Raw genomic sequence first — 21,483 nt, 5'->3', positions numbered from 1 at the left:
TTCCTAGTTTAGACTATTACTGGTAGGTAGTATCTAGCCACGTATCCTGTCCAAAACAGAACCATCTTTCCATTAAAATTCTTAGCAGAGCTTTGAAGTTAAAATTTTACTTTACTGTAGGCCATATCAAATTCACTAATATTTGAAAAATGAAGGTAAAGCATACATGCCTTTATTATATCTAAATTAAAGCCAATCAGTAAGGGTGGCACTTGTTCTAGATAACACAGTTAGTTGCAAATTATTCCATTTTTTCTCCTTTTCTTTGTTTTTCATACAAATGACTCCAGCAGAGCTTAAAATAGTATTTTTTTTCTGTTTGTTTTGTTTAACTTTTAAGTTCAAGGGTACATGTGCAGATTTGTTATATAGGTAAATTTGTGTCATGCGGGTTTGTTGTACAGATTATTTTGTCACCCAGGTATATTAATCCTAGTACCCATTTGTTATTTTCCTGACCCTCTCCCTCCTCTCACCATCCACCCTCTGATAGGCTCTAGTGTGTGCTGTTCCTCTCTTTGTGTCCATGTGTTCTCATCATTAGATCCAATTCATTTGTGAGAATATGAAGCATTTGGTTTTCTGTTCCTGCATTGGTTTGCTAAGGATAAAGTCCTCCAGCTTAATTCTGAGAATTCATGGAATAAAAAAATTATGCTAAATTTAATCATTCTGATACTGATTGTTATAATATTATTTATTTTAGTAAAATGAGAATGTTAAAACTTCATAGTGATTTTTGCAAGTGAAGAAAAGCAGAATATTTCACCCCAAAATACACCTCTTTGACATACATATTTTTAAGCTTACTGCAATTGGGAAGCAGCAGTTACAGAAAAGACTGAGTTTCCCTTTCTTACCTAAGGCAGGCTATAAACATTCCTGTAAAAAAGATGCAGGTGGGCTCTGCCTTCTCTTTCCACATGTAGATGGAGATATAAGTTCTCGCTTGCTTATCAGCCCAGAAGTGGCACCAGCAGAGTCAAAGGAAGTTGGGAACAGACTTTGACTACTTTTATGCAGCTTTCCCCAAATTTGGGACCCTAAAGCTGCTTGTAATTTCTGTCTTAACACTTCTAAATTGATTGTTCTTTGTCAGATATGCTATATAAGCAGGAACCCTAAGCCATCATATTATGAGAAACTTTTGAACTGAGGTTTCTCCCGTGTGTGTACACTGCACACATAGATAAAAATGTCTGTTTTCCTCTTGTTAATCTGTCTTTTGTTACAGAAGTGTTCCCGCTATGCATTTAAGGGGTTGAGAAAAGAAGTTATATATTTTCTCCCATTTACAGGGAAAAGTTGTGTATTCATTCAATCAAGAAATATTTATGTATTTACTAATTTCTTACCAGACACCACACACTAGGTTGGATACAAGAGCTTTCAAAATGGGGTAAAGAAAACAAATATCATAAATTACTTTTAAAAATAACTTTTAAGCCAATAAATGAGAGAAATACATAAACTCTTGTAGTACAATGGAATAATCTAATCATGTTTATGTAAAGATGTTTTGGAAAGGTCTAAATCCATTTATGTTAAATTTGGATACGAATAGGGCCAAGTTATAGAAATATAATGTTTTTTTCTGTCTAATATGTGCCAAGCATTTTATATTATTTTATTTAAACATCACTACAGGCTGTAGAAATTCAATGTTTATCCCAATTTTGTAGGTGAGGAAATTAATGCTTATAAATATTAGAAATACCAAAGGCACAACAACTAGTAAGCAGTCAAGCCTGGCTTGGAATCCAGTTCTTTTTGGTTCCAAATTATTTACTATTTTCAGTACACTGAGCATCTCCAGTAAACACAGATCTGAATTCTGGATTTCAGGCAGGAGATATTGAGAGGCGACAACATGCTAGCAGCCCTCGCTCATTCTCAGCATCTCCTTGGCCTCGGCGTCCGCTCTGACCGCACTCAAGGAGCCCTTCAGCCCGCCGCTACACTATGGGGGATGCTCTCTGGGACTGGCCAAGACCGGAGCTGGCTCCATCTGCTTGCCAGGAGGTGTGGAGAGAGAGGCATGGGCGGGAGCCGGGGAGCTGGGTTCCAGATGCGTGCGGGCTCAGCAGGCCCTGCACTGGGCACAGCCGGCCAGCACCTACTGGGCTTGATTGGGGGATGAGCTCCCTCTGGGCTGCCGGAGTGCCTGGGCTAGATGCCCCAAAGTCCCACAGCAAGTGCCATTGAGAGGTGAAGCCAGCTGGGCTTCTGGGTTGGGGAGGGACCTGGAGAACTTTTCTGTCTAGCTAAGGGTTTGTAAACACACCAATCAGCACTCTGCGTCTAGCTAAAGGTTTGTAAATGCACCAATCAGTGCTCTGTCAAAACGGACCAATCAGCTCTCTGTAAAATGGACCAATCAGCTCTCTGTAAAATGGACCAATCAGCAGGATGTAGGTGGGGCCAGATAACGGAATGAAAGCCAGCCACTCAAGCCAGCAGCGACCACCCAAGCCAGCAGCGGCAACCCGATTGGGTCCCCTTCCACGCTGTGGAAGCTTTGTTCTTTTGCTCTTCGCAATAAATCTTGCTGCTGCTCACTCTTTGGGTCTGCACTGACTTTATGAGCTGTAACACTCACCACGAAGGTCTGCAGCTTCATTCCTGAAGCCAGCGAGACTGCGAACCCACCAGAAGGAAGAAACTCTGGATGCATCTGAACATTTGAAGGAACAAACTCCAGACACACCATCTTTAAGAACTGTAACCCTCACTGCGAGGGGCCGCAGCTTCATTCTTGAAGTCAGCGAGACCAAGAACCCACCAATTCCGGACACATTTTGGCAACTCTGGTGGGACTATCGCCTATCGCCAAGCAGTGAGACTATCGCAAAGCAGTGAGACTATTGCCTATCACCAAGCGGTAAGTCTGTTGCCTATTGCCAAGCAGTGAGACTATCGCCTAGCACCAAGTGGTGAGTACCATTGGACCCCTTTTGTTTGCTATTCTGTCCTATTTTTCCTTAGAATTCAGGGGCCAAATACCAGGCACCTGTCAGCCAGGTAGAAGCAATTAGTGCGGCTGCCGGATTAAAGACATGGGTGTCAAGCTTTCTGGGAAGGGGCTCTCTAACAACCCCCGACTCTTCGGAGTTGAGAGTATTGGTTTGCCTGGAACCAGTTTTCTGCTTTTCCTTTACTTCTGGGCTAAGCTGAGAGTTGACAGAGAGGAAAGCCATTCAGCTCTGGGGTCCCAACAACAAGTTGGTTGTCCCTGTGGCCATGAGGGGAACTCTCAAAGTCATGTCGCCCAAGCGAGATTCGCCCATCTATCCAATCTATCCTGACCCTTGGCCCCTGGGTCCTAACGCCTGCCAGACAAACTTCCTCTTGCCTCTCTTCTCCGAGGCTAATCCCACTTCTAAAAAAACACTCCCTGTCTCTGGTGCTTTTCTAGTTTCTCCTGTAAGAATGATTTCTAGTACAAACTCCAGGACTCTATTACCTTCTTTAGGCACCCAGGCTCCCCAATCAGAAAGACATAATTTTTGCCCAAAGCCCCGTTGTAGGGGATACTATCTGGAATTTTAGGATCCCTCCTCAGACCCACAGGCCTAACAAAAGCTATTCCTAAAGCTAGGATATGGGGAGCCTCAGAAATTGTATCCTTCCTATTTGTATAAGTAAGGACAAAAGGCATCACTCTTCCAATGCTGGAGATACTTTCCCTCCCTCGGTATGGCCCTCCACTTCATTTTGGGGGCATAACATCTTTATAGGACATGGGTAAGGTCCCAATACTAACAGGAGAATGCTTAGGACTCTAACAGGTTTTCAAGAATGCATCGGTAAGGGCCACTAAATACGATTTTTCTTGGTCCTCTTTGTGGTCTAGGAGGACAGGCAAGGGTGCAGGTTTTCGAGAACGTGTCGGCAAGGGCCACTAAATCCAACCTTCCTCAGTCCTCCTTGTGGTCTTGGAGGAAAACTAGTGTTTCTGCTGCTGCATTGGTGAGCGCAACTATTCTGATCAGCAGGGTCCAAGGACTGTTGTGGGTTCTTGGGCAGGGTTGCTTCTGCTGCTGCATTGGTGAGCGCAACTATTCTGATCAGCAAGGTCCAGGGACCGTTGCAGGTTCTTGGGCAGGGGAAGAAGTAAAACAAACCAAAACCATGGGCGGTTTTGTCTTCAGATGGGAAACACTCAGACATCAACAGGCTCACCCTTGAAATGCATCCTAAGCCATTGGGACCAATTTGACCCACAAACCCTGAAAAAGAGGCAGCTCATTTTTTTCTGCACTACGGCCTGGCCCCAATATTCTCCCTCTGATAGCAAAAAATGGCCACCTGAGGGAAGTATAAATTACAATACTATCCTGCAGCTTGACCTTTTCTGTAAGAGGGAAGGCAGATGGAGTGAAATACCTTATGTCCAAGCTTTCTTTTCACTGAAGGAGAATACACAACTACGGAAAGCTTGCAATTTACATCCCACAGGAGGACCTCTCAGTTTACACCCATATCCTAGCCTCCCTATAGCTCCCCTTCCTATTAATGATAAGCCTCCTCTAATCTCCCCCGCCCAGAAGGAAATAGGCAAAGAGATCTCCAAAGGACCACAAAACCCCCCAGGCTATCAGTTATGTCCCCTTCAAGCTGTAGGGGGAGGGGAATTTGGCCCAACCCGGGTACATGTCCCCTTCTCCCTCTCTGAATTAAAGCAGATCAATGCAGACCTGGGGAAGTTTTCAGATGATCCTGATAGGTACATAGATGTCCTACAGCGTCTAGGCAAACCTTCGACCTCGCTTGGAGAGATGACATGCTACTGTTAGATCAAACCCTGGCCTTTAATGAAAAGAATGGAGCTTTAGCTGTAGCCCGAGAGTTTGGAGATACCTGGTATCTTAGTCAAGTAAATGATAGAATGACAGCTGAAGAAAGGGACAAATTCTTTACCGGTCAGCAAGATGTCCCCAGTATGGATCCCCACTGGGACCTTGACTCAGATCGTGGGGACTGGAGTCGTAAACATCTGTTGACCTGTGTTCTAGAAGGACACAGGAGAATTAGGAAAAAGCCCACGAATTATTCAGTGATGTCCACCATAACTCAGAGAATGGAAGAAAATCCTTCACCTTCCTTGAGTGGCTACAGGAGGCCTTAAGAAAATATATTCTCCTGTCACCCAAATCACTTGAGGGTCAATTGATTTTAAGAGATAAGTTTATTATCCAATCAGCCACAGATATCGGAGAAAGCTCCAAAAGTAAGCCCTGGGCCCTGAATAGAATTTGGAGAAATTATTGAACCTAGCAACCTCAGTGTTCTATAATAGGGACCAAGAGGAACAGGCCCAAAAGGAAAAGCGAGATCAGAGAAAGGCCACAGCCTTAGTCATGTCCCTCAGACAAACAAACCTTGGTGGTTCAGAAAGGACAGAAAATGGAGCAGACCAATCACCCAGTAGGGCTTGTTATCAGTGTGGTTTACAAGAACACTTTTAAAAAGATTCTCCAATGAGAAACACGCCGCCCCCTCATCCATGTCCACTATGCCGAGACAATCACTAGACGGTACACTGCCCCAGAGGACAAAGTTTCTCTGGATCAGAAGCACCCAACCAGATGATCTAATAACAGGACCGAGGGTGTCTGGGGCAAGCGCCAGCTCATGTCATCACCCTCACTGAGACCTGGGTACATTTAATCATTGAGGGCCAGGAAATTGACTTCCTCTGGACACTGGTGTGGCTTTCTCAGTGCTAATCTCCTGTCCTGGATAACTGTCCTCAAGGTCCATTACCATCCAAGGAATCCTGGGACAGCCTGTATCAGGTATTTCTCCCACCTCCTCAGTTGTAATTAGGAAACTTTGCTCTTTTCACATGCCTTTCTTGTTATGCCTGAAAGTCCCACATCCTTACTAGGGAGGGACATATTAGCCAAGCTGGAGCTATTATCTACCTGAATATGGGGAACAAGTTACCCATGTTGTCCCCTACTTGAGGAGGGAATCAACTCTGAAGTCTGGGCATTAGAAGGAGAATTTGGAAGAGCAAAAAATGGCCACCTAGTCCAAATCAGGCCCTATCAGTGCCCCTCAAAGCTCAAGTACATCAGCGCAGGGCCATACAACTAATACCCCTACTTATAGGGTTAGGAATGGCTACTGCTACAGGAATCTGAATAGCCAGTTTATCTACTTCATTATCCTACTACCACACACACTCAAAGGATTTCTCAGACAGTTTGTAAGAAATAACGAAATCTATCCTTACTCTACAATCCCAAATAGACTCTTTAGCAGTAGTCACTCTCCAAAACCGCCGAGGCCTAGACCTCGTCACTGCTGAGAAAGGAGGACTCTGCACCTTCTTAGGGCAAGAGCGTTGTTTTTACACTAACCAGTCAGGGATAGTACAAGATGCCACCCGGTGTTTACAGGAAAAGGCTTCTGAAATCAGACAATGCCTTTCAAACTTTTATACCAACCTCGGGAGTTGGGCAACATGGCTTCTCCCCTTTCTAGGTCCTATGGCAGCCATCTTGCTGTTACTCACCTTTGGACCCTGTATTTTTAACCTGCTTGTCAAATTTGTTTCCTCTGGAATCGAGGCCGTCAAGCTACAGATGGTCTTACAAATGGAGCCCCAAATGACCTCAACTAACAACTTCTACTGAGGACCCCTGGACCGACCCACTGGCCCTTCCACTGGCCTAAAGAGTTCCCCTCTGGTGGACACTACAACTGCAGGGCCCCTTCTTCACCCCATCCAGCAGGAAGTAGCTAGAGTGGTCACTGGCTAAATTCCCAACAGCAGTTGGGGTGTCCTGTTTAGAGGGGAGATTAAGAGGTGACAACATGCTAGCAGCCCTCGCTCACTCTTGGCACCTCCTTGGCCTCGGCAACCGCTCTGGCCATGCTCGAGGAGCCCTTCAGCCCACCGCTGCACTGTGGGGGCCCCTCTCTGGGGTTGGCCGAGGCCAGAGCCAGCTCCCTCTGCTCACAGGGAGGTGTGGAGGGAGAGGCACGGGCAGGAGCCGGGGCTGCATGCAGCACTTGTGGGCCGGCGCGTGTTCCAGGTGGGCGTTGGCTCCACAGGCCCTGCATTTGGTGCAGCCGGCTGGCGCCTGCTGAGCTTGATTGGGGGATGAGCTCCCTGTGGGCTGCCGGAGTGCCCGGGCTAGGTGCCGCAAAGTCCCACAGTGAGTGCCATTGAGAGGTGAAGCTGGCTGGGCTTCTGGGTCTGGTGGGGGACCTGGAGAACTTTTCTGTCTAGCTAAGGGTTTGTAAACGCACCAATCAGCACTCTGTATCTAGCTAAAGGTTTGTAAACGCACCAATCAGTGCTCTGTCAAAATGGACCAATCAGCTCTCTGTAAAATGGACCAATCAGCTCTCTTTAAAATGGACCAATCAGCAGGATGTAGGTGGGGCCAGATAAGGGAATAAAAGCAGGCCACCCGAGCTAGCAGCAGCAACCCACTCGGGTCCCCTTCCATGCTGTGGAAGCTTTGTTCTTTTGCTCTTTGTAATAAATCTTGCTGCTGCTGACTCTTTGACTCTTTGGGTCCACGCCGCCTTTATGAGCTGTAACACTCACCGCGAAGGTCTGCAGCTTCACTCCTGAAGCCAGCGAGACCATGAATCCACCAGAAGGAAGAAACTCTGGACACATCTGAACATCTGAAGGAACAAACTCCAGACACACCATCTTTAAGAACTGTAACACTCACCGCAAGGGGCCGCAGCTTCATTCTTGAAGTCAGCGAGACCAAGAACCCCCCAATTCCAGACACAATATCAGTAAATTATTCCACTACCAGAACCAGGAGAGTGATAAAACGAAAGCAAAATTTTAGAAAAGTAATCTCTTCAGAATTCTGGGAATCAGGTAATAATGTATAGAAGCAGAGAATTCAAATAGCTTGCTGAGATATCAACATAAAAAGGGCTTAGGCTAGAATAGTAACAGCTAATAAAAATTAACATGACCAACTACTGTATACCACATTTTGTGCTAGGCATTTCACAATGACTTTCAGGATAAAGTTATGAGGTAGGTGATATTATCCCCATATTACTGTCTAGAGGTTAAGCAACATGACAAGGTCACATAGCCAATAAATAGGAAAATTATGATACAAACCCAGATCTTTTTGGTTCTGAAAACTGAAATCTTTACCACTATGTTATAGTAAGATTAGAGCAGAAATGTCAAATATAATATTTTGGAGAATCTTTTGATAACAAAATAAGGAAAGAGAATGTGCTTGAAAGTATTAAGCAGAAGTTATCAGTGCCAAAGACAGATCAGATGACAAAGCTAGACCCTGATGCAGAATGCCCACCTCCTACAAATAATTGCTTCTGTCTTGTTTCCCATCACCATCTATATCATCACCGCCACTGTGATCATGCAGTAGCACCTATACTCTCATCTTCATACTTCTTTCGATATTCTTCTATTTACTCCCTTCCATCAATGCTTCCCTATTTTATAAACCCTTCCACTCTGTTCGGGGACTAATGGACACACACATATCCACAGTTCCTGGGAACAACATAATGAGTTTTGTGTTTCTCTTTTTGTGTGGTATTGCTGTTCTAAAAACTACAGATATCAGTCAGTGTTTTTACAAACTCAATGTAGATTGATGCCTAGAAAATGATATCCTCTTCTGTTCCCACCATTCTTCTCCAAACCCTATCACGTCCTTGAAATACTGTTCTACGATCAGTATGTTCCTGTATATTCTGTGTCTTCTCTGTAAATTCCCTCCAGTTCCTTTGTCCCAACTGACACTTCAAAATCTTCTGAGGATGTGAGGAGATTGCTTTCTTTGTAGCCTTCTCAAACAGAGGTTTTTTTTTGTTCTTCTGCACTAGCCAGTTCTACCCAATCTGACTTTATAATTCCTGATCCACCAGTTTTGTTTTCTACATCTACCTGTCTATCAGCATTTTTATTGAATTCAAAATCCAAGAGGAAGACCTATTCAACAGGCTGGTAATGCATGATTTGCCCTCTTCATTTTAAATAACATTTACTGCCATCTCCATCTCAACAAATCATCCCCATGGTCACATCCTGTGGTAGCACTCCTCACACAGGGGCACCAGCTGCCGGGGTCTGCCTGCAGACCCTAACCCAGCGATGGATGAATAAAGTACACTGACACACAGATAATCTGCTTTGCCAGTCCAGCTGAGTGTCCAAGCCATTTACAAACTCCCTGCTGAGTATTGTGAACAGTTGCAACTATGGCCCGATCAGCTGATGAGACTCACATTTATTCAGTAAGATTAATTAACAAAGTCTTGAGTCAACACCATTAGATGGTAATTGACATTGTGGACTTCCCAAGTAAAAAGCACTTAAGCACCTGTGGTACATCAAAGGTTAGTCTTAAGACCACATGAGTAAACAAGCTAGCTAGTTAACTACCCCACATTCCTTTGTTACTACTCTACTTTATTTAACTAAAGGTTAAGATCAGATTGTCTTTAACCATATCTGTTACCAAAGTTATGCAAACTTCTTGGTCTTCCAAGAAGATTTGTGTCTATGTCTGTAACTATCTCTAATATTTTCCCCACCAGCCTGACTGAACCCCAACAACATTCTAGATGCTTCTCTTCTAGAAACTATGCCAACTACAGCATCTGTATTTCAACCATATTGCTTTACAATGATTGTCTTTTACTTTTCTATCTCACTTGCAAAAGTACCGTTGCTGAAATAATTCCTCAACTTCATTGAGGACCAATTCCTTGACCTCGCGACTTTCTCATTACCATACTGTCTCCTTGTATATTAGTTTTCCTTTTAAACCACATTAGATTATATGGTTCCACACTACCATCACTCATTAAAAAACCTTGTTTGCAAATATCCTTAATTTCTCTACATCTGCCACTTCCTGTGGTAATTCTCTGACAAACCAAATTTTTAATGAGTAATTCACTTTCTAACATGAAGACAGAAGAAACTTCTGTGGCTGGAAAGAAATATCACATGAGTAAGCTGACTGGTTTTTACTTAAAGGGACCATCATGAGCTTTAAGTGGGCATTCTACATATGGGCAGTCATATTCTAATGAGGAAATAGAAACAGTCAGAGAAGAACTTTCTTGTTTTCTTCCAACCAAATCTATAAAATGGCCTTAATCTGCATCTATCTGAAACTTTTTGCAGTGTGTTTTCCATCGCTAATCCCAGCATACGGGTTTCAAAGAATTTCTACAGCACTGAAAAAAACCAAATCATGCCAAATAGTGGGAGGAAGAGCTACCTTATTCCAAAAAATATTAGTATCAGAACTCAGGTTCCATTAAGTACATTGATACCTAGAATAAAAGACTCTCTTGCAGCTTTCTGTGGCCATATGACTTTTGTTCAATGAAATATTAAGCACTGTGTTGTATCTCCAGAAAGTCCCCATTTTGCTTTTCTCTTCTTTATTCTTATTTTTGTGCTTTCATGAAAGTGATTTCAGGAGCTTCAGAATCCATCTAATACCATGAAGTAACCTTGAAGAAACCATGTGCAAGGGCTGCAGAGGAGAAAGAAGAAAGTCTGGCCTCTAATCACACTGTGGACATGCTTCCACTGTCCAAATCTGGATTTCTTTTGCATAAAATAAGAGAAACTTATATGTTGTTTAAACCACTTTTGTTTGTTTTTAATTTTTCTGTCATATGCATACATCAAAATTCATAAATGATGTGGTTTACCTGCAAATATCAAGAATATGCAATACAGGCTGGAGTACAGTGGCTCATGCCTGTAATCCGAGCACTTTGGGAGACTGAGGTGGGCAGATCATTTGAGGTCAGGAGTTCGAGACCAGCTTGAGCAACATGGCAAAATTCTGTTTACAAAAATACAAAAAAATTAGCCTGGCTTGGTGGTGCACGTCTGTGGTCCCAGCTACTAGGGAGGCTGAGGTAGGAGGATCTCCTGAGCCTGGGAGGCAGAGATTGCAGTAAGCTGAGATCCCACCACTGCACTCCAGCCTGGGCAACACAGTGAGACCCCATGTCTATATATATATATATATATATATATATATATATATATATATGAATATTTTTTAAGAAAGAATATACAAGAGAAGTTTAAAACTTACCTGGCAATAAGGGATAAATGTGTAATATAATAATTTCTTTCTATACAATTAAGCCTGAGTTTTGATAATTTTTTGGTTATTCTCCCACCAAAAAAGAAGAAAATAAAAAGCTTAGCAGTTCATTTTCATGATCTCAATCCTAAAGCAAAGAACTATTTTCCAACATTGTGCTTGTAAGTGTCTAAAATCACAAAGTGAATGAAAATTGTGTCAGCAAATTTTGAGAGTAGTTGAAATAATAACAAATTTTCTAATTAAGTGCATTAATAGGCTAAAATTACTTAAACAAGGAAATATTTTCTTCTGTATGTCTTATGAAATCATCAACCATATGATTCTAATTAAACACAAAAATGGAGCCGGGATTTTATTTTGTAAATTAATATTTTATATTTCAATAGCTTTTGGAGTACAAATACTTTTCGGTTTCATAGATGAATTGTATAGTGGTAAAGTCTGAGATGTTACTGTACCCAGGGGATTTTATTTTTTAAATTAGGTTTTTGTTAGACAATTGCTATAACAATCTAATGTATTTATTTTTATATTTTAAAGAATTGGCAAATAATAGCTGTGAAAAATTATTCTGTTTCTTCCTTAAACATGAATTTGCATTCTATCCTTACAATGGCAGGACATTACTAGAACAAAACAACATTATAATTTCCTAATTTCTATGTATAAAACACCTACTATGTGCCAAGAGTATCTAATATACTATTTCATGCTAACCTGTCTACAACATAGAAGAAACTTAATAAACTATAGTTGACTTAACTGATCTTCACAAGAAGCCTTACACATTTGGGTTACATTTATTCACTCACTAAGGGGAAGATCTGAGCCTTAACATGGGGAAGATCTAAGTAAAATTATATGATTGAATAAAGTTACACATTTGGAAAAGAAATCGCAGGTCTTGGATCAGACCTCAAGCCTGCTTGAGTGGCCTATGCCCATGTCATTCCTACTATTTCCGAAATCCTCATCACTTTGAATCAGAATTTAAAACAAGTATGGGTGTTTCTACTTAATTTTAAGTGAGTAGATATGATAGAATACTAACTAGAAGTTATCTGATGTGCCCATATTTCATTTGCTCTCTTAGCACTTGCGACAATGAAGTGAGAGAATTAACACATAAAATAGTCAGATTATACCAGAATTACTTTAAAAAAAAAAAAATCACATCCAGCCGGGTGTGGTGGCTTATGCCTCTAATCCTCTAATCCTAGCACTTTGGGAGGTCGAGGCAGGCGGATCACCTGAGATCAGGAGTTTGAGACCAGCCTGGCCAACATGGTGAAACTTTGGTTGTCTGTTCCTGTATTAGGAGCTCGTCTCTTCTAAAAATACAAAACTTAGCCAGGGTTGGTAGCAGGCACCAGTAATCTCAGCTGCTTGGGAAGTTGAGACAGGAGAATCACTTCAACTCGGGAGGCAGAGGTTGCAGTGTGCCAAGATCGCGCCACTGCACTCCAGCCTGGGTGACAGAGAGACTCGAGTCAAAAAAAAAAAAAAAAAACAACAACAGTGATTGAATTTTAGAATTATCATTTTCAAATTATGCTTTTAGTTGGCTGTCCAAGAAAAACCTAGTGAAAAATATTTCTTTTTTCTTGTATTTCTTTAGTAGTTTATTTCTACATAGTAGCATAACAAAAGAAATCTTTCTCTTTAGGGTTTTTTCTCTAAAATTGTATGAAGACTATCTGACCTTACGTTCACAAGGTTAATGATTTGATCATAATTTGTTAAAGTTAATTAATTACCCTGTAATGCCTCCTGAAAGGGATTACTTGGCTTTCTCACAGTAATTTAGCCAAAAAATAGAAATATTTTGTTCAGTCATCTAGCTAAACAATACAGAAAGATATGTTAAAATAAGCATATCTGACTAACCTACTTTCTTTGCTTTTATATTTTTTAATTTTTAAAATTGGATTTGTTTCAGCTTTTTTTATAGACAAATAGCTGAGTGCCACTGTGATTCTTCCACAAAGTTTATAGACTGAATATGACTTTTAGAAAAATGCTATTATTCTAACATCACCTTTCTATTATAAATAATTTGTGCTATTTTTCAAGGTAAAGCTAACAAATATTGTTAACCTGTAACTGTCTAGATATTTAAGTTGGTCTAGATGTGTGTGTTGTGTGTATGTGTGTGTATTAATTTACCTCTAAATAAAGCTTTCATCACATTATTAACTATGCAGTATTTTCATTTTGATATTTTTTCATAGTTTATGATTTTTAAATATCTTTGATCCAAGATTTTAGTGAGCATTTTTTTAAGATATCAAGTAGTTAGATTTTTTGTTTTTGTTTGTTGTTATTCTAAAGCTGGAATATTAAATTATAATTTTATTACATCTGTGCATTTACATCTATTGATATGATGATATTAAAGTGTAAATGTAGTGAATAAATTTTTTGGATTTTATATTAAACCATATTTGCCTTTTTCTGGCATAAAACTAATTTGATCATAATGTCTTTTTTTATATGCAGTGTTGGTTTGTGTTTATTGGTAATTTGAGGGATTTGACATCTTTATTCATGAGTGAAAAGAACTTGTAAGTTTTGCTTATCATACTGTTCCTGTTGGTTTTGTTGTGATATTAAACATCATAAAATGAGAGAAAGTTTTCTACTTTTTCTATTCTTAGAAGTTTTTTTTAAGAATTGAATGATTTGCTCTTGGAAATTTTGGATGACCAGTAAAACTGTTCAAGTTTCTTGTTTTCTTTAGAGGAAAATTTTAACTGTTAATATAATGGCCTGCTATTTTTATTGTCTTTAGTGGTACCTGGAGACTATTACTTGTTTTCATTATCTTAAATTCCCACATGAAAAGGTGAAAGCTGATGATGCCAAATCTCTTAATACTTTAAATGTGCTAGCCCTTATGGAAAAAATGAAAAAGTTCTTTAGGCTGAGAGGAAGCTATTAATCTATTAATGGCTTGCTCTTTGGAAAAATCAGCTTTCCAAGTGGAAATATATAGCATATATATGATATGTAATTCTACATTGCCTACACATTCCAATATTTTATCAACTTTGTCAACTCAGAATTTATAACTGCCTTTTTTTCCATGTATAACTTCCAGATAAAATTAGTAACAACATGCTTCTTCCTAACCTGAAACAACCATACCTTGCACAACCAAAGACATGTTTTTCCTCCTCCCCCAATGGGAAACACAAAGTCTCATACTCTACTTTATTCATGTCTGGTTGATATTTATTTATCTTCTAAATCAGCTACAGATCTTCTTTTATATGTTGCCAAAATATATAAAACAGGGGCTTTTGGCCATTGGACAATAGGCGATATAAAACTGTGGTCTGTGATAGAAGAAAAATATACACGATGACTCATTTGATTTCCTCAGCTTACCATCTACAGTTTGTTTACAGGCCACAGCACAGGGAGGGGGAACACAACAGAGCCTGGCAATCTTAATGAGTAGAAGGGAAATAACCCGATATTTGAGGAGGACAAGGAGCTAGAATTTCATTTCAGAATATCAGAGAGGCTGGAACTGCACACAGAGTGAGTTCTAGAAATCTACATAAGAGTTTCCTGCATAAGTACTGATCAGTATATTCACAAGAGGAAATTACCCAAGACTGGAGGGAAAAAACAACAAAAAAAAAAAAAAAAAGAAAGAAAAAGAAAAAAAAAAACACCAGGAAGTTATAGGCCAACTAATTTCTGGAGCACAACAGGACTGGGGATTATTTTGTGTTCTCATCAGACAGCAATCAGAATCGTATTATATATAATGTACAGCAATCAGAATCATACTATATTCAATGTATTTGACCCAAAAAAGTTAACAGGTATGCAAAGAAACAGAAATATATTATTAATAATTCAGAGGAAAAAAATCAATCAATAGAAGACCCGCAAAAAATAGGGCAATCAAATTAAAAAATAAGAATGTTAAAATAGCTTTTAAAACATGCTCCATATGTTCAACAAGATAGAGGGAAATACAATCACGATGAGGAAAGAAATGGAAGATATTTAAAAATCCAAAGTAGGAAGACATTAATAGCAGATTAGACACTGCAGAAGATCAATGATGTTAAAGACATAGCATGGAAACATTTCAAAGTGATGTAAGAGAAAAAAATTAACACCTCAAGGATTAAACAGCATATCAATTACGTTATCAAGTAGCCTAACAAACATAATTAGAGGTCTAGAAAAAGGGGAAAGTATAGAAAAGACAATAATGCTGATAATTTTCTAAATTTGATATAAAATATAAATTTCCATGTCCAAGAAGTTCAGCAAACCCCAAGGGGTATTAACACAAAGAAAACTTCACCAAGGGACATCACAAATTGCTTAAAACCAGTGATGAAAAGAAATATCTTAAAAACAGCCAGAGGAAAAGAAACATTTTATACAGAGAAGCATGGATAATAACAAACTAATGCAAGCCATAGGACAACGAAACAACAGTCTTAAAGTACTTAAGAAAAAAGTCCACCCACAATTCCTTACCAGCAAAAATATCTTTCAACAATGAAGCGAAAATTTTTCATACATACAAAGATAGTGAGATTAATCTCCAGCAGATATGCATGTCAAACACTATTAAAGGAAATTCCTAGTGTATCAGTTTGCTAAGACTGCCATAACAAAACATCATAGACTGAGTGGCTTAAACAATAGAATTTATTTTCTAACAGTTCTGGAGGCTAGAAGTCCAAGACCTAGCTGTCAGCAGGTTTGGTTTCTTCTAATACTTCTATCTTGGCTTCCAAAATGGCCACCTTCTTGCTGTGCCATCACGCAGCTTTTTCTCTGTGTGCATACATCTCTGGTATTTCTGTTTCTATAAGGACACCAATCATATTAGATTAGGGCCTGCTCATTGACTTCATTTAAACTTAATTACCTCTTTGAAGGTCCTATCTCCAACTGTAGTAATGACACAGGATCCTTTGGGTGCCACTTTGCCAGCCGGAAACCTCTGTGGCAGGTGGTGCTTCTGCTCAAGTTTCACTCATATCCGCTGGGCTTACTCCACCCACTCAGCCTGACAGCTGCACTCAGCCCACATTACCAGCCTAGATCCCATGCCCACTGAGGGTGAGCCAGGCACAGAGCAGTGAGGGGCATGTGAGTGAGTGAGTTCAGGGTCTGGCCACAGCACACAGCCAAGAGTGCCAGCTACTGTGGTGAGGTGGGCAGCTCCATGTGCTGGCACAGGTTCAGGCTCTGTGTGAGGCTGCAGCTGGACCAGGAATACTGCAAATGGCTTCTGCCTTAGGCGCTGGTATCTGGATGAGGGAAACATCGTAGTGCCCGAAAACTTGGAGATGCCAGCAACCATGGAGCCTGAGCATTTCACAGCTTGTTCATTTCTTCTGTCCTCAGTGTGGCAAATGGGGTGGGAGGGTGTTTCATCTTGTTATTATTACAGCTGGTTTGGTCCCACTGCCCCACTCTGGCCCAGGTCTCATGGGCTGGCCCAGCCCTGCTGCCACTTCCTGTCATGTGGGGTGGCTGCCTGGCACTGTCAGAGAGCAGGAGGGGTACAGTGTTACAGTTCCTTTCCCATGTTCTGTTTGGCAGGTTCTGGGTTCTTGTCCCAAGAAGAATGAGGTTACATGGACAACCAGAGAGTAAGCAAGGCAGAGAAGAATTTTACTGAGTGACAGAACAGTTCTCACTCTACCTGAAGGCAGGTAGTCCCAACATGTGGCTGAGTCTGGGGTTTTTATGGACTCAGCAAGGGGGAGTGCATGCTGATTGATCCATTGGTGGGCCTGGAAAAAGCACCATTTGGTTGGCTAAAAGGCATTGAGGAAGTTCTCAATCCAGGTTGCAGATACTACCTGGGACTGGCAGCCCAGTTTGCAGGCTTCAGGCTGTCTTCTGGCTTGAAGGTTGGGTTTCACCAGGGACCTGCCCCTGTCTACCTACGAATTTGTCTGTTTCCTGCAACTATCAGTAACATTCTGATATGTACTGGGAGTTAGAACGTCCATATATACAACTGGGTAGGGGTGGGTAGTGAAGCAAAATTCAGTCCAAAGACTTAGGGAATAGGAAAATGTTACCAGAGTGAAATTGGGATCTAAACACACACACACACACACACACACACACACACACAAAATTAGCAATGGTAAAAATATAAATAAACATACAAGAGTTTTTCTTCTCATTATTTGATCTATGTAAAAAATATTGATAGCTTAAAAATAACAATTTACTGTGTACTTTATAATATATATATAGAAGTAAAAAGTATTACAGTAGTACCATGAAAGACAGAGGAGAAAAATGAAAATATACTGTTATGAGTTTCTTATGCTATATGCAAAGTCATATAATATTATTTGAAAATAAATTGTAATAATATGAAATTGTTATATTGTAACCCATTGGCCAACCGAAAAATAAAAAAGATAAAGTGAATGAGCCATTTGTGATGATAAAATTGAGTGACAAAATAGACACAATCTAAAGAAGTAAAACAAAGATAAGAAATGAACAAAGAATAGATGAGACAAATAGAAAACAAATAGGGTACTAGATGTAAATCTAATAATATCGATAATTACATGAATTATAAATAGTCTAAACACTCCAATTACAAGGCAGAGATTTTCAGATTGGATAAAAACAGACCTGTGTTGTTCACAAAATATATTCACTTAGAACATACAGACAAGTAGATTAACAGTAAAAAGGTGGCCAGTGTATGTGTGTATATATATATATATATGTATAAGCAAATACTAAAAAAGTTTTAAAAAGAAAACAACACGCTGGGAGACCTCTACCTCCAAATAGGATGAGTAACTGGGCCTGGATGTACTGTTATCACCTTTAACAATGGAAAAAACAATGTTTTTCAGACACGGAGCATCAAAAAGTTCAGAATACTCATTCCTAACAGTGGGGAAACAAATAAGGTAAGCCCCATGCTTATCCTAGTTTACTGCCTGGAGAAAATTTCCACGCCACGGAGGAGGGAGAATGAAGCCAGGTACAGCCTGCAGTCTCTTTGAGTTGAAGCGATGAAGTTAGAATTCAGGCAGGGAGAGGAGGCAAGAAGTCTAGAACTCACCAGAAGGGATACTAGAGAGCAGATAGCTTCAGAAAGAGAGGGCTACAGAGACCTGCAAAGGAACACTGAGCCTTCAGTTGGGTTCTAACCGATGCACATGTGTGAAGAAATTACCCAAACCAGGTCATTTGTATTTAAGAATTCATCTGAAAATTTCTAGGGTAATCATTTCAAAAATGTTGTTAAAAAGGAGAAAATAAAAATACTTCAAAAATTAGTAATAAGATACACTGAGTAATACAAATGAAGGAAAGGAGGGTAAGGAAACAAAAATAGATGTGGTAATTAGATTAAAAACATAATGAGATAATCGACGTAAACCCAATTGTAATCAGTAATTCCTTACTTAGAAATAGAGAAAACACTTTTATTAGGGCAAAACTTTAAACTTCCAGAACACTTCCTTCTGACACATTAGATGTGTGGCATTTTTGTGCCACACTGAAAATTCTCCAATACCAGCCACACATCCTATGATTCAATTGAATTCTGGTACTAACCTGAGTTAGTGCAGACCCCAGAGATTAAGGGCTCAGGCCCACAAGGCTGGCTCCTACCTCAGATGCCAATCACAAGTGGTGGGTCTCCAGGCTCACCAAAACTTCTGTCTGACTTGGCTACAAACAGGAGGTTCCCATAACCCTCTCCTTGTGTTTGATCATTTTCCAGAAGAGGTTGCAGAACTTAGGCAAACAGTTATGTTTACCAGTTTACTATAAACAAGATTACAAAGGATACAGGTAAACAGTGAGATGAAGAGTTACATAGGGCAAGTCGTGTGAGAAGAGGTGCAGAGCTTCTGTGTTCTCACCATCGATGCCACCTTCCCAGCACCTTCATGTGTTCAGCAACCTGTAAGTTTTTCAAACTTTGTTCTCGTATGTGTGTGTGTGTGTTTTACGGAGGCTTCGTTATAGAGTCATAATTGATTAAGTAACTGGTCATGGGGGATTAAGTCAATACTAGTCCCTCTCCCTTCCCTGGAGGTAGGGGATGGGGCTAAAAGTTCTAACCCTCTAATCACATAGGAGGGGTAACCAACACCATCCTGAGACTATCCAGGAGGGCCTGATACCAGGCATCTTATGAGCATACAAAAAGACACTTATCATTTTGGAGATTCCAAGCGTTTTAGGAACTCTGTGCCAGAAAACAAGCAGGGAGAAGGAGATGAGAGGACAGAGACTAAATATATTTTTTATTATGCCACAGTAACAATAGTTACCCTTTTATGAAATAAAGCAATCATGTTCTTAAACTTATGGTTTATCCTCTAGAACAATACTAGGCACATAGTCAATTTTCAATAATTGTTTAAGTAAATAAATAAATGAATAGCTCAGATTTTTTGTAATGATTGTCACTCTTTTCTCATTTCCATAAAAAGCTAGCTGAATTTAGTTTGAAACTAAGGTTGTTGTATCAAACTGGGTGCTTACTTTTTAGCAGAACCTTTATTAGATTCAGGAAGGCAGCTGCTTATTTATTTATTGGTGGCTCAATTGCTTTTTTCTTACCTAGGGGAAAAATTAACAATATCTCAAATGAAAACATTCTTATGGCCAGATATCTAAGGCTAGTCCAGAACTGTGTCTAATACATGTTATATTCAAAATCCGTGTACTCAAGTGAAGTGTGTCTTTTCCTTCTTAGATTTTCAAAATGAGATCAACACAATTGTAATGGTGTACTTTTAGGAAAATCGTCATATACAAGTTGGCATTTACTGTTCTTTCATAATCTTTAAAGATAAGAGAAATATAAGTGGAACTGGAAGAAGTCTTTTGTGTAAGACGTAATTGGTTGTTTTGCCACACATTATCATTGTATGATGGCATTTTTAAAAATTTATCATTTGTTTTGCTTCTTTTTGGAATTTAAAATCCAGCGAAAGCAAGCCACGTTTTTTTGAAATAAATCTTATGTAGGAAAATGGAAGATAAGGCATTTATGAACATATAATATTTAAATCCCAATTATTAATTATTTAGAGAAGTTAAAAAAGAAAGTTCTAGGATATATCTAACACACTGACACCCTCTTCTTCATTTATCAAAGTGTTTCTAAACATGTTAGAAAAACAAGCCAAAAAATTACAAAATAAAAACACGGCTTTTAAAGTTGGTCTGAATATGTAAAGTGAGATAAAAATTAAATAGGTTTTGGGATCTATGTTTCTCTCTATCGTAGTTTCAATACATCTGGGTAAAAGTTTCCTTTTCCAATGATTGAAATGGACTTAATCCATGAGACATTTACATCATTTAAGAAACTGGAATATTTGTAAGGCAATTGCTCACTTCTGTAACCTTGAAAATAATTATATAACAAAGAAAAAAACCAAATGCTGTGGATTTTTAAAAACACCCTTGTTCTTTTCCTTCTTGTTTATTAACCTTTGTTTTGATTTAGCAGTATTAATGTAAAGTAGCTGAACCAAGCAGCTAATACCATAGAAACAATAACAGGGAAGCCATTTGAGCTTGTTATTAATTGTTAATTGTCTTCTGATCCTTAAACTAGGTACCTAAACTGAAGAGACAACTATCAGCAACAGAGCCAAATTATATGAACACTGTAGGTGCCCAAATGCAAGTGGATTTCTAAACATTGTATTACTGTCCAAGTGTCACTGAATAATTGTATTTAATTTTTCTCATACTCTAAAAGGTGTAGTGTCAAAAATACTTGCCCCATTACAAGTTATCAGAACCTGGTATCTCAATGAATACAATTTTCCTGAGAGAGTGTCTCAGAAAATTAACCAGAGATTGCATTTTATATACATGCAGGTGACCATGGAGGGAAATATATTATTATATTTTTATATTTTTGATGATAAAATATTCAGAATATTTCATTTCAACTTTATTTTTGACCTTTGTATTTTATGTTTAAGGCAAGCTGAACTACTTACTCCTTTCTCTAAACACCCATTATTATCAAACCCGTGTGTATTTTGCCTGCATTCTTACTAAAATGTTTTCTTCTAATGGTTGCCTGAAAGATCCTATCTGTTTTTTCTGTGAAGCCTGCCCTCATCTATACAGATATATATGATCTTTCCCTTTTTTAAATTGTCATGATGTTTTTGCAACTGCTTTTATGGCATGAGTCTCATTCTACTGTATACTATATTTGTATGGTGCATTCTTATTTCCTATATTAGGTTGAAAAAAACTTTGAATTTAATGTCAGTGTCTACTTTTTAAAACTGCACTAAGCTATTCTTTATATATTTGGTAGTAAATAGATAACTTCAGAAAAAATGTTAAAATAGTA

The 21,483-nt window shown here is 39.3% G+C and overlaps 1 long non-coding RNA gene across 3 annotated transcripts in view; it reads left to right on the top strand.

The window, feature by feature from the left end:
* The first annotated feature begins 1,658 nt into the window (after window positions 1-1,658).
* The window catches only part of LOC112133161 (uncharacterized), a 44,600-nt gene continuing 24,775 nt past the window's right edge, over window positions 1,659-21,483 (top strand). For 2 of the 3 annotated variants that reach the window (XR_008524693.1, XR_008524692.2), the window contains exons 1-5: window positions 1,659-2,933; window positions 16,698-16,810; window positions 17,990-18,046; window positions 18,871-19,055; window positions 20,725-20,778. This is a non-coding gene — a long non-coding RNA (uncharacterized LOC112133161). The remainder of the gene's footprint in view (window positions 2,934-16,697; window positions 16,811-17,989; window positions 18,047-18,870; window positions 19,056-20,724; window positions 20,779-21,483) is intronic. The other variant, XR_010139769.1, reaches the window with a different exon arrangement.

Source organism: Pongo abelii, chromosome 3, assembly GCF_028885655.2.
Source record: "Pongo abelii isolate AG06213 chromosome 3, NHGRI_mPonAbe1-v2.0_pri, whole genome shotgun sequence".
Lineage (NCBI taxonomy): Eukaryota > Metazoa > Chordata > Mammalia > Primates > Hominidae > Pongo > Pongo abelii.
Note: the sequence above shows the minus strand (reverse complement) of the source record. Positions and strands in the feature narration are given on the sequence as shown.